Raw genomic sequence first — 11,723 nt, 5'->3', positions numbered from 1 at the left:
CAGCCGGCGAAGTCACTCCCCCTCTCTCCGGGCGAGCCACTGGACTGAGAAAGCGGAGGGGTGAGTGACAGGCCTCCTTGCCAAGCGCTTCTGTTCCCTTCTTCATTGGCTGAATGCGCCGAAGCGGTGGCAGCGCCAAGCTCTCCCGGGTGTCTTGGAAGCGTGGGAAAGCCCCGAGCGCCTCTCGCGCACAAGGGAGACGGGAGGGAAGAGGGGGTGGGAGGACGGCGGGCTGGCGCTGGCTGGGAGGCACCTTCAGGTCTGCAGAGCCTGGCTGGATGGGGACAGCTTGGGCAGGAACTGCTCCAAGCGATTGTGCCTGCTGGCTGCCTCGCGGATCCCGTACGCGCAAAGCGGAAGCGTGCCCTCGGCGAAGCAAAATGCAAACAGATTTTTAAAAAGTCGTTCCGCGCAGACGGTTGGCGTGTCTGCCTGCACTTTTTAAGCTCTAACCCCAGAAAAAAAAGGGGCATGAGAAATAAACTGTGGTCCGGCTAGGAACCATTTAATACCTAGCTAGCTTTTCTTATGCGACCATCTATTTCTACACGGGAAGCACAGAATAAAGCAAGAAATGGCAATCAAAATTTCCGGAGAGAGATTAATACTGTATGTACACACACACACACTTACCTACACAGGATTGATTTGTCTACCCTTCCTCATCCCTTTTTGACCTTTACCGAGTGATTTGGGTCAACCTTTCTTTCCCCCGCTGAACTCTAAGCACCACACATCTCAAAGTATGAAAAGAGATTGACGTGACTTTTAAAACACCCCAAGGCCATTCTTTCTCAGAAGCAGAGAAAAACTTAAAGCGAGAAGGCAACAGAGAGGTCTCTTTTGGAGTACTTAATTCGGGACGTGCGGAGGCTTTGAAAGATTCTACAGAATCTTGCAGTGGGAATGGCTGTCTAAAAAAAGCAGTCCATAAATGTAAATATCTAGAAATAATACAGTTGCCTCTTCCAAACAAGTAAGGTCTATTTGCAGGCGTCCTTAAGAAATATTAAAGGGAGACAACCGATCACATAAGAAAAGCCAAGCTGCATTAGCTTATTCTACTTTCTGTGTTTTAAGTATCTCCACGAAGTCCTGTGTCTTGCTTTAAAGATGCTTAGGCTTTGTGACTTGTTTTCAGAAGTTTGTTCTTTCATCGGAAGCATTTTCCACCTTGCTGACGTCTTCCTACTCTTTCTCACAGCTTGCACTCTGTTTTGGTGGGCAACCCCTCACCCCAATTGCATTTAAGGTCACCTCATCCAGTCAACAGCACTATGTCTGTTGGGAATCAGGCTGCTTTGAACTGGGATCTGGATAGGTACCACTGACAGGTGGGCCCCCCTTCCCAAAGTAGCAGTCGTTCACACGAGCAACAGGGATAAAGGGATAAGTCGTGGGGAGGAAGAACAAAGGGGATAGATTATTATTTTGTGCTGCTCATTTGTTAAATGACTGGTGTGGTGGCCTGCCTTGAGCTTCTCGGAAAGAAGGTGGGGAAGAGTGCTTTAAAACATGCTCTTGAAAAGAAGAGGAGGCAAGAGAAAAGAAGAGAACAAATGAAGGGGGATAGGGAACAACAGTTGAAAGGAGCAAAGAAGACCTAAAAGAATAAGCAGGAAGTGGAGGGACACGTTGCGCTTAGGAAAGAGTCAAGAGCCCCGGGTGCTGGCTAAATGGAGAGGTGAAGTGGAATATTAAGACAGAAGGGCAAATGCAGGCACTGTGAAGGAAATGGCCCACGCTGGGAAAAGCAGGAGACCACGGGCTTGTTGCGGATCTCCCGTAGGTGTTGGCGGCACTAAGACAGCCTCCCCGTGTGAATACAGTAGAAACCGGACCCATTTCAGCTTGGCTGGCTTTGGAAATGCAGCCTGCAAGGCGCTACTACCGCTCGGCAGCCTGCCTGTCTTCCAGCAGGCCTATCCTCCGAAGGGGTGAGTCCCCTCTCGCCCTGTGCGTCGACTCCTTCACCTTCTATTTGCACGCTAGCTTCCAGCCCTGGCAATGTCAGTTGCTTGGCTTTCACACATAACCAGTGAAGAGATCCTGGATGCCTTCAGAGGCGTTGCGCAGCCGGCTCTATGAAGACGATAAGAAGCCAGCAGATTTGAAAACTGGAAGGCCTCACAGCTGGGAGGGAGAAGCGCAGGAACACGAGCTTTGGGCACCATTCCTGAACAGATCCTGAGCATTCCACTGAACGGATGACAAAAATCCGCCTTCTGTTCAAGTCTTTTGCCCACAGAGCAGCTGGATATAAGACTGTGGCGTTTGAAAAGAGTTGCACCTTCCACTCCTTGACTCCCAGGTGGATTCTTCGTCCTTCTCCATTATTCACGGCAAACATCAAACATGTTTCTTAGTGAAATTGGGAAGCTGGTAGGAAATTCATTTTTTCTACCTTTCCACAAAGCTGATAAGAAAGTTGAAATATATTGCATCGATTGAAATGATGTTATATAACACACACAAGTACATACATATGCATTATATATAGTGTATAGATATGATGAAAATCATTTTTAAAAATGTAACAGAATGGGATAGTGCGGGTTCAAATAGGCACCACGTTCATCTGGATCAAACTTTAGTTGTCCACTCAAATTTCACTCTAAGTCCAACATTTCCAAATTTGATAAGAAAGCCTGTTGGTCTAAGCTACCTCTTACCTTACCTATATAGTTGGTAAGAATATAAAATGTAATTACCACCTATCCCCTTCCCTGGATGATGGGGGATGAAAAGAGAACATAAATGCGATCTACAAGCGCTGCTGGAATTCACATTTTAGCTTTAGAGAATGGCATGTAAATCAGCGTAAACATTGCTGCGCTTTTAAACCGTCCTACTAGTTCAAAAGACTCATAATGAAAAGTTACATAACTGAATCCAAATTAAATCTCCCTCAAAGGAAATGAAAAGTGTTTCAGGAAACTGGGTCCCACAGAAGGAACTTGCATAGAGTTTCCCCAACTGGGAGTGACTTTCCAAACGGCTAAAAAGAACACGAGAACGGACGAATGCCTCCGGGGACGACGGAGCGGCGAGGCGAAACGAGCGCCTCGCTCCTCAGCGCCTTTCGGGCAGCGGGCGCGCGGGGAAGAGGTCTTGCCGCGGCTTCTGGGACGGTGCGGGGTGGGGCTGCGCGCGGCAACCCAAGCAGTGGGTTTGAAGTGTAACAGAGATCAGATCCGCTCCGCGTTTGCGCGGGGGGCGCGTGCCGGGAGGAACCCCGCGGGGAAGCCAGAAGAAACAATTCTAGATGTATCTGAATAAAGGGAACTGGAGGTACATGGAGACAGGCAAAAAGTTAAAATCGAGGTTAGGGCGCGTGGGAACGAGTGGGACAATCAAAGCATTTTTAAAATAGCAACGCTTATGAGCTAGAAAATACGTTTTTAAAGGAGCGAATTGGGCGTCTGGTGCTGCTGCCCGTTTGCCAAATGCCTCAAGCGAGAAACCCCGTAAGGCTAATGTGGAAGGGCCGGCGATATCAGGGAGCGCAGCGGTTCCAAGGAGGAAATCTGGGGGGATGAATAAAGAACTCATGCGGCGCGTGGAGGTGGTTAAAAGTGAGAAATACCGTTTGCGAAAATATTAAAACGTGAAAAAAATGCGCGTGCGGGCAATAAATTAAATGCGAGAAACGTACGGGGGAGGGGTGCGAGTGCCTGCCCTTATACTTTAGAAAATAAAGCCTTACTAAGTTTCTTTTTCATCAACGCCCCAGGCTGTGTAATTATATATAGTGACATGTTGCATGTCGCTCTTTCATGTGGCTGTTGTTACTGTGTAAAGGCACTGTGGGATTTCATGCTTCATTGCCTCTACAGGAACATCCTTTTCATGTTGATGTTTGCAGAGTTACTAAAAAGTGCACCGCTACTCAGACACAACAAAAGCAACAGCCCTCCCCCCCCCCCCGCAAAAAACAAGCGGTAGTTCTCAGGGTTTTTCAAAACATCCTCCACAATGGACTGATTTAACAACTGGATATACACTCTCCTAACAGCATTACTTTTTTTTTTTTTCTGGGACATATGGTGGGAATTTGTAGTGAAAGAGTGACATTTTTTGAACTATAAATTGAAAGAATGAAATATAAATCAAAGGCCCATGTTAAACGTTTTCCCTTTCCCTTTTGAATTCCAGTAGGTTTAAAATGTTTACTAAGCCTATCATCCCAAACAGATTTACTTGGGAGTAAGTAATTCACTGGGACTTCTGCAAAGTAAACTTAAGTGTGTGTGTGTGTGTGTGTGTGTGTATGTATTCCCTTCGAGTCATTGTTGACTCCTGGCGATTGCCTGGACTAGTAGGATTATATTATAAAGGCGCATTACCTTAGACTCTGTTATGACTGCTACAATATTCTTTTTATTGTTGCTTGTATGTTCAAAGCAAATTGAGTATGTCTTCAAATTAATAAAATTAACTGTACTGTTTGGAATCTTGTAAAGATTAAAAAGTTCAAAATAGCAGCACAAGCGGTCTGATTTCCTTTAAAAAAATATGTTAATCATTTATTTATTTAGAAATCCAACTCTATTAACTTCTGTAATGATTACTTCCAAGCACATATAATAGAACTGGGGGATTAAGACTTAAATATCATTTTTGCCACAGCTATTTGTCACTGCCATTAATATGCTGTTTCAATTAATATCTATCACTTTTATCTCCTTATCTGAATAGTGTGCGTCTTGACCTGTTTTGAGTAGGCTATTGAGAGGGTTAGCAAACTAAAAAATAGTAAAATAATATTGCCTGCAATGGAAAGTAATTATTAGTAATAGTGGTTGTGTTCTGGAGTTCCTAAAACTCAAAACTGTGTAAACTCAAAACTGTGTTTAGTGATAACACAGTTTTGAGATTTTAAGAACTTCTGTATAACTATATATCATGAAGATGCCATAATGACAATACTTCTCAGACTGTAACAATTTTTTTTCACCTGTCCATCATCTCCCTTATTGTTTGGCTTATTTTCAAAACATCATCTTTATATTAAAACTGTCTAAAGTATACTAACCCTATCAAATATTTCTAAGGCTAGATTGTATTGATTATAATTAAATGATTTGTCACTTTTGTTTATTGTTATTTTGTGAATGTAAAAATCAAGGCCAGATGCCTAAGCCCTTCTATTTGGCATTGAAATAATGGGCAATGCTTGTAAATAAAACATAGGATTGAGTTATGTGGCCTACAGTACTGATTTAAAAGAAGAATGCCATAGAATAAACACATATACTTGGAAACTATGATAAACTTTGTTTTCAAATAAATGTAGTGAAGATTTGGCTTTAAATTCCACTAAAATTAATGGAACATGAATGCTTGTGAATGGCAGCCTAATTGTAGACTTTATTCAAAAATAAAGTCAAACACTCAGATTTGAGCTATTTTATATTCAGAGAGGAGGGAAGATGAAGTAAACATATGGGGGAGATAGAGCAACAGATATTCCAAACGAATATATCATGTGCAAACTTTTAGGCAGAATCTATTATTTTTTCTTGCTTGGTTCCAGTTTCTGTTCAGTTGCGATTAACTTCTGCCTGGATTTTAAGTTAGGCCATTAAAGATCTGTGATAGGCCTAATGCCTGACAATTATGCAATTAAAAGGAAGAAAAGTTTTATCATTTTTAAAAAGCTATCTTATAATCCTGAGAATTAGGCTTACTTGGAAACTATTTTGTGAAACTTATACGGAAATAGGTAGTGGGTACATAATGATGGAAGACATGCCAGTGGTAGCATAGTTTACATGAATGAATGAAGCTGCCTTTAAACTGGTTGGATTATTGGTCTATCTAGTCTTTGCTAATTTTTCCAGTAAGGAGAAAGCTGAGCTGAAATGCCAGAAAGTGATACTTCCTTGATGCAAAGTATGTCTGAGAATGTATCTTGTTATCAAGGGGAAAGTAAGATTAGAATTCTTTGTCCCTGATACCTAATTATAAGGCTGTGCACATGCTTCAAAAGTGATTCAGAAGTGCTTTCGATTTTGTGCAAGCATAGCGTGTGTTGGTGGCTCTGCCAAGCAGGCTACCTTTATTTCAGGCATCAGCACAAGCCTGAAAACAAAGATGCTGCTGTTCTAAAAATCACATTGAGTTGGTCCCATAAAGCAGCAGCATTGTTTTATCAGGCTCATGGAAAAGCCTGAAAAAAGAGAATCTGCTTAGCAGTTGGGTACTGTGCTTATACAAAGTCTAAAGCACTTCTTCCCAGTGATTTTCAAAATGTACAATATGGTGTGCCACAGTTCAGATAAAGGCTTAATACTTCCATGGGAACCAAGCAGAATCAAAAGTAATTGGTAGAGATTACCTCAAGTTGCAGATGATGTGTAGTGATTTGGGAGCAACAGCCGCACCCCTTGGGTCTTTCAAAGTAAATATTTCATACAGCTTGCCTGGATGCTCAGAGATAGTCTTCTGCCCACAAGTGAGGTATAGTATTGCAAAATTCTGTTATTATAGCCTTCCTGTGGAGTTGACTTCTTGATCTGGCCTACCTACTGGAGAGTTGGGCAGCTAATAAATTCAAATGAATAAATTAGAGAGGCTGACATCAATCTTGCAAACCTGATCATGTTGAACTTCCTCCTGCTACTTATAGTTCAGTGAATTACGAAGGTGCCTGTCTGAGCCACTCCCTAATATTCTCTGTCTATCGTGGACTTAAAATATTTTTCACCCCTCATCACCCTGGCAATGGATCTTGCATATCTCAACCAAGGTCGTCTTCCTTACTCTCTACAGTAGGTGTAGACCCATCACAGCATCTGAATACAATATCTTTTCCAAAGCTTTCATTGCTGTTGTACCAAGTGCAGCATATTTCTTGACAGCTGCTTCTTTTATAGCTGAAAATCAATCCTAAAAAGCAGAAATTCTCCACCACTTCAATTTCTTCATTGTCAGTTCTAAGGCTGGTTACTATACCTGTAGTCATTAGTTTGGTCTTTTATACATCTTAGTCCCATTTTTTGTTCATTGTGCCCTTAGTAGAGCTTGCAGGTCATTTGTATTAGTAGTAATAAACTTTGCTACAACCACTGACCAATTCCAAAACAAAAGGGGCACAAATTCTAAGGCAACAAGAAAAAAACATAGTAAAACTTAAAAATTATAAAGTTGATATGATCAAAGTATGGCACATTTTTCAAATAACAAAACAAAATGTAGTCACATTTAGATAAATTGATCAGAGTAACAAATATAAATAAAATGGATCCATGTGGCCTGGAAATCTGACTAGATGGGGAGTTATTACCTGCAACCAGGAATTTTTATAAGGACAATATAGCAACATTGTTTTAGGGACTCCTTCACTACAGGGGCAAAGTCATTGCTCTAATGAGAAACGCCATAATTTCCTCTCAAAAACAGCTGTTGGACATTAAACCTTGCCAGGGTTGTTCTTAATTTGAGATGCCTCATTTGGCTTAAATATCAAGCCAGTTTGAAAAAAAGGTCGGTGGCTGCTCAAAAACACATCTTTGGGTATGGCAGCCAGGTCTGACTGGACTTTCAAATCCTTGGTGTGCTGTTTAAGGGCAGATGCTGAATGCTTATATCTGAACATCAGGATTGCACTGGGTGAGAAGCAGTTCATTTGTATTTTGAGATATCAGAGTAGTGTCATCAACATTGCACAGATTATTGTGTTTCTTCCTCCAGTTTGAAAACCATGCTCATCTTCCTTCAATCCAGATTCCGTCAATATATTGTCTCGCTACTTTGCAGCCTGCATCCAGTCTGTTTCACCATCTTCCATACTGTGGCTTCCTGACCTGTCTATAGGTTTTGAATGAGAACAATGAGATGTTCTGAGATTTCCATATTCCTAACCACATTCCACAGCATGACATGGCTGAAACAATCAGAGGCCCTTCTAAAATCAAAGTAGCACATATTGACTTTCTTTATTATTCTTTGGCTTTCTCAATTATCCACTGTGCATCAGCATTTATATCTCTTGTTCCTTGGCTTTTTTAAAAGCCAGCTTGAACATCTGTCATCTCTTTCCATGCAGGGCTCTAATCTGCATTGGATGATCCTAAGTGTAAATTTGCAAGCATGTGAAATTAAGGATATTGTACATTAGTCTGCACACTCTGTTAAATCTTCTGTCTTTGGTATTGGTTTGTAGACTGACCTCTTCCAATCTGTTGGCCTCTGTGATTTTCCAGCTTTGCTGGCATAGTTTGGTTACAACATTTACAGATTCTTCTTCTGGTGCTTGCCATGTTGCTGTAGATATTCCATCAATTCCTGTAGCCTTCTGACTTGGTAATAAACAGCAGCAGAGTGCTGATCTAACTTCATTTTCTAGTGTTAGAAATTCTTGTAAGTAGGGAATATCTTCTATGGTATTTCTACTGTACAGAATTTCAGTATATTCCTTCCATCTTTATTTGATCTTTGTATCAGTTTCTGTCTGTCCACTGGAGATCTTTAGCATGCCAATTCAAGGTTGGAACCTCCTTCTGAGTTCAGAGATCTTTTAGAAGACTTTTCTTGTTTTTCCACATCTGCTTTCATCCTCAATATCTTTACAGATGTTGTTGTAATACTGCTTTTTGTCTCTTCTAACAGCTCTCTGAAATTCTTCATTAAGTTTTGTCCTGACATCTTTGTCTTTCTGGGCTTTGGCTTCTCTTCTCTTCTTGACTATATCTGTTTGTTCTGACATCCAGTTTGCTTGCTTTCATCTGTTTCTTGGTCTTTGGCAATCTCTTTTCACACTCATCCTTAACATCTTCTTTGATTTCATTCCACAGGTCCTTTGGTTCCCTATCCATGAGGATCTGGACTTCAAAGCAATTCCTCATGATGTTCTTAAAAATGGTGGGTATATGCTCACTATTGTATCATAGAAACTGGTTGGCTTTCTTCTTTTGCTTTAACTTGACTTGGAATTTGCACATGAGCAGTTCATGATCTGTTCATGATCATGAATTCCTGTTAATAGGTGAGCTCTTATTTGCTGTTATAAGTGAGCTCTTCTATGCTACTTGTATAAATACTATAGTCAATTTTATTTCTGTATACTGTATTTCATCTGGTGATGGTGTCATTTTGGTTGCTACGTTAGCAATGAAGAAATGATTGGATAGGCAAAAATTGTCATCGTTCTCCTGTGTCATTTTGGTTTTCTAGCCATAGAATCCAACTACATTCCCCTCCTCAATATATCCAAGTTTTGCATTCTAATCTCCAACCACAAGCAGTGCATCTTGCTTGCATACTCTGTTGTTTACAGTTTGACCTTGATCATAAAACTCATCAACCTCCTCTTCTTCTGCATCAGTGATTGGAGTACAAACTTGAATAATTGGATAGTCATCATATTAAAGGTGTGTCAGCAAAGTCTAACTGATATTATTCAGTCATTGATTGCATTTTACCCAGGTACTCTTCTTGTTATATCCTTCCTGACTATGACAGCAACACCATTCCTTCTTTGTTTTTTTGTGTCCTGAGACGTAAACGCTATGATCTTCTGACTGAAAGTATCCAATTCCAGTCCATTTCAATTTGTTGATGCCTAAGATGTCAGTGTGTAATTGACTGATTTCACCTTGTTAAGCATTCCCATGTATGTGCATCTGAAGTTCCATGTTCCCACTGTAATTCTGTCTTTACAGCTTTGGATTTTTAGTTGGTTTGGTATTTTTCGTCTTTCTGGCCTTCCAGGTTGCCTGAACACACAACCCACTACAGCACAACCAGTACAACCTATGGAAAGGATGTATGATCCCATACATCAAAAACATCTCAAAAGCAACCAACTGACTACTACAATCACTTGGCATCACTGTAGCACACAAACCAACTAAAGCCCATCAAAACATCTTAAGCCAACCAAAAGACCCAGTAGCCCAAGAAGAAAAAACAGGAGTCATCTATAACATACATACAGTGCAAGGACTGTAACAGCCACTATGTAGGACAGACAGACAGAAGACTAGCAGAGCACATCCACGGACACCAGTTAGCAGTCAGAAGACATGATGAAACCTAATCTCACAACACATGGACAGACTCAGTCATAGTTTCAACTAGGAAATTGTAAGCATCCTAGACCAAGGTAAATCCAAAAATGTTAGGGAATTCCTGGAAGCCTGGCATTCAGACAAATCAGGCATCAATAGATACATAGAGATAAACCACATTTACACACCATTCAAGAAAAAATAAAAATCTAGGAAGGAAACAAAAAAGACTTCAGCACATCTCCAGCAACCCACATTCAGATAAGCAGGGATCACCACCAGAAAAACAATCAGGCAGAAAACAATACTGTAATCAAGGAAAACCACACCCTCACCAAAACTGGCAGGGCAAGCTACTATATGTAAACAGGCAGCATATCCCACACTCACATGGATGATGTTACCTAGATGGGTAAAGAAACGTCTGTAAGCAAACCACCAAGCTCAGAGAGCATCAATAACCCCACAGTTCAACCCTGAGCTACATATATTCTCTTCTATTATTCCTATATCCTATAGCTGCTGCCCAGTATAGGTGCCTGCTTGCTTTAGCTGGGCAGCTGGGATGACCTTCATGCTTGGGTGACCCTGCTGCGACTACACTCTCCGTGTTCTTTGCTCATCTCTCCCAGGAGCACCCCTCGTCACAGTGAAACAGCACAGCAGGATTTGAAGGGGGAGAGTGTTACAATATAGCAGTAAAATAAAATGGAACCATACAAAATAATAAACAAAACATATAGCATATAAATTGCATGTTAGAGATATACATATAAATATTGTAAAGTTCCCATGTGATTTAGAAAAATGAATCATAAGAGTCCTGACAAAGAGCACTGAATTAACAGTGTTCGGTTTCATGGTCATCTGTCAGTGCTGAGGAGAAAGGGAGTTTCCAAGTTTCTGTTAGGGACTACGACAGGATTCTGCTCCCTATCATCTTTAGGTTTAAGTGGGCTCTTGACATTTAAGCTACAGAAGTAAGGACTGATATGATATCCATAGCTGACCTGTAACTCATCTCTATGCCTGCAGTTTAAATAAGATTGGGGCTAGTATAATCTTGAGAACATATGAAATTCTGTAAGTAGAATTTTGGAAATATTATCTATCCACTTACCATAATTGGAGCTCAGTGTGAGTAAGAAACTAAAATAAACCCCATGCAAATGTGTGTGATACAAACTGATATCAGCATTCCAAAATGAATTATTTCCATATGACATCTTTGTGTAACAATGTAGAAATGGAAAGGAAACCTTTACTTCTGCAGGAGAATGTATATCAGTGTAGACATTGTAGGAGGAAAACTGCGTTATTCTATAATAGACAAAGATCAGAAAGAGTCTGGTAGCACCTTTTAAGACTAACGAATTTTATTATAAGATACAAGCTTTTGTGAGGTGCTGCTCACTTCATTGGATGAGATGAAGATGTGAATCATCTAGTGACAGTAGGAAGAGAGCTATGAATGAATGCATGAAGAGAGTGCTGAAATCAAGTTCTGGAGAGGAAATGGATAGAACAAGTCATTTTGAGATCAGCTATAATGGTATTGTTAGAGTTACATAGTATTTAGTATCGTATATTTATCATATTCTATAGTTTAGCCTTTTCTGGCATAATTTCTGCAGTTTTCCTCAAGAAATCATACACGGTGCTTTTGGAGATGGAGGACTTTTATTGCTTCCAATCAGAATGCACAGTATG

General features: G+C 40.8%; 1 long non-coding RNA gene across 2 annotated transcripts in view; it reads left to right on the top strand.

The window, feature by feature from the left end:
* The first annotated feature begins 4 nt into the window (after positions 1–4).
* The window catches only part of LOC148217077 (uncharacterized), a 124,487-nt gene continuing 112,768 nt past the window's right edge, over positions 5–11,723 (top strand). For both annotated transcript variants that reach the window (XR_015796054.1, XR_015796053.1), the window contains exon 1: positions 5–3,291. This is a non-coding gene — a long non-coding RNA (uncharacterized LOC148217077). The remainder of the gene's footprint in view (positions 3,292–11,723) is intronic.

Source organism: Python bivittatus, unplaced genomic scaffold (genome assembly GCF_059951505.1).
Source record: "Python bivittatus isolate LINGU-HERP-01145 unplaced genomic scaffold, Pbiv_v1 ctg000020_np1212, whole genome shotgun sequence".
Classification (NCBI taxonomy): Eukaryota; Metazoa; Chordata; class Lepidosauria; order Squamata; family Pythonidae; genus Python; species Python bivittatus.
This window is presented reverse-complemented; position numbering and strand designations above follow the sequence as displayed.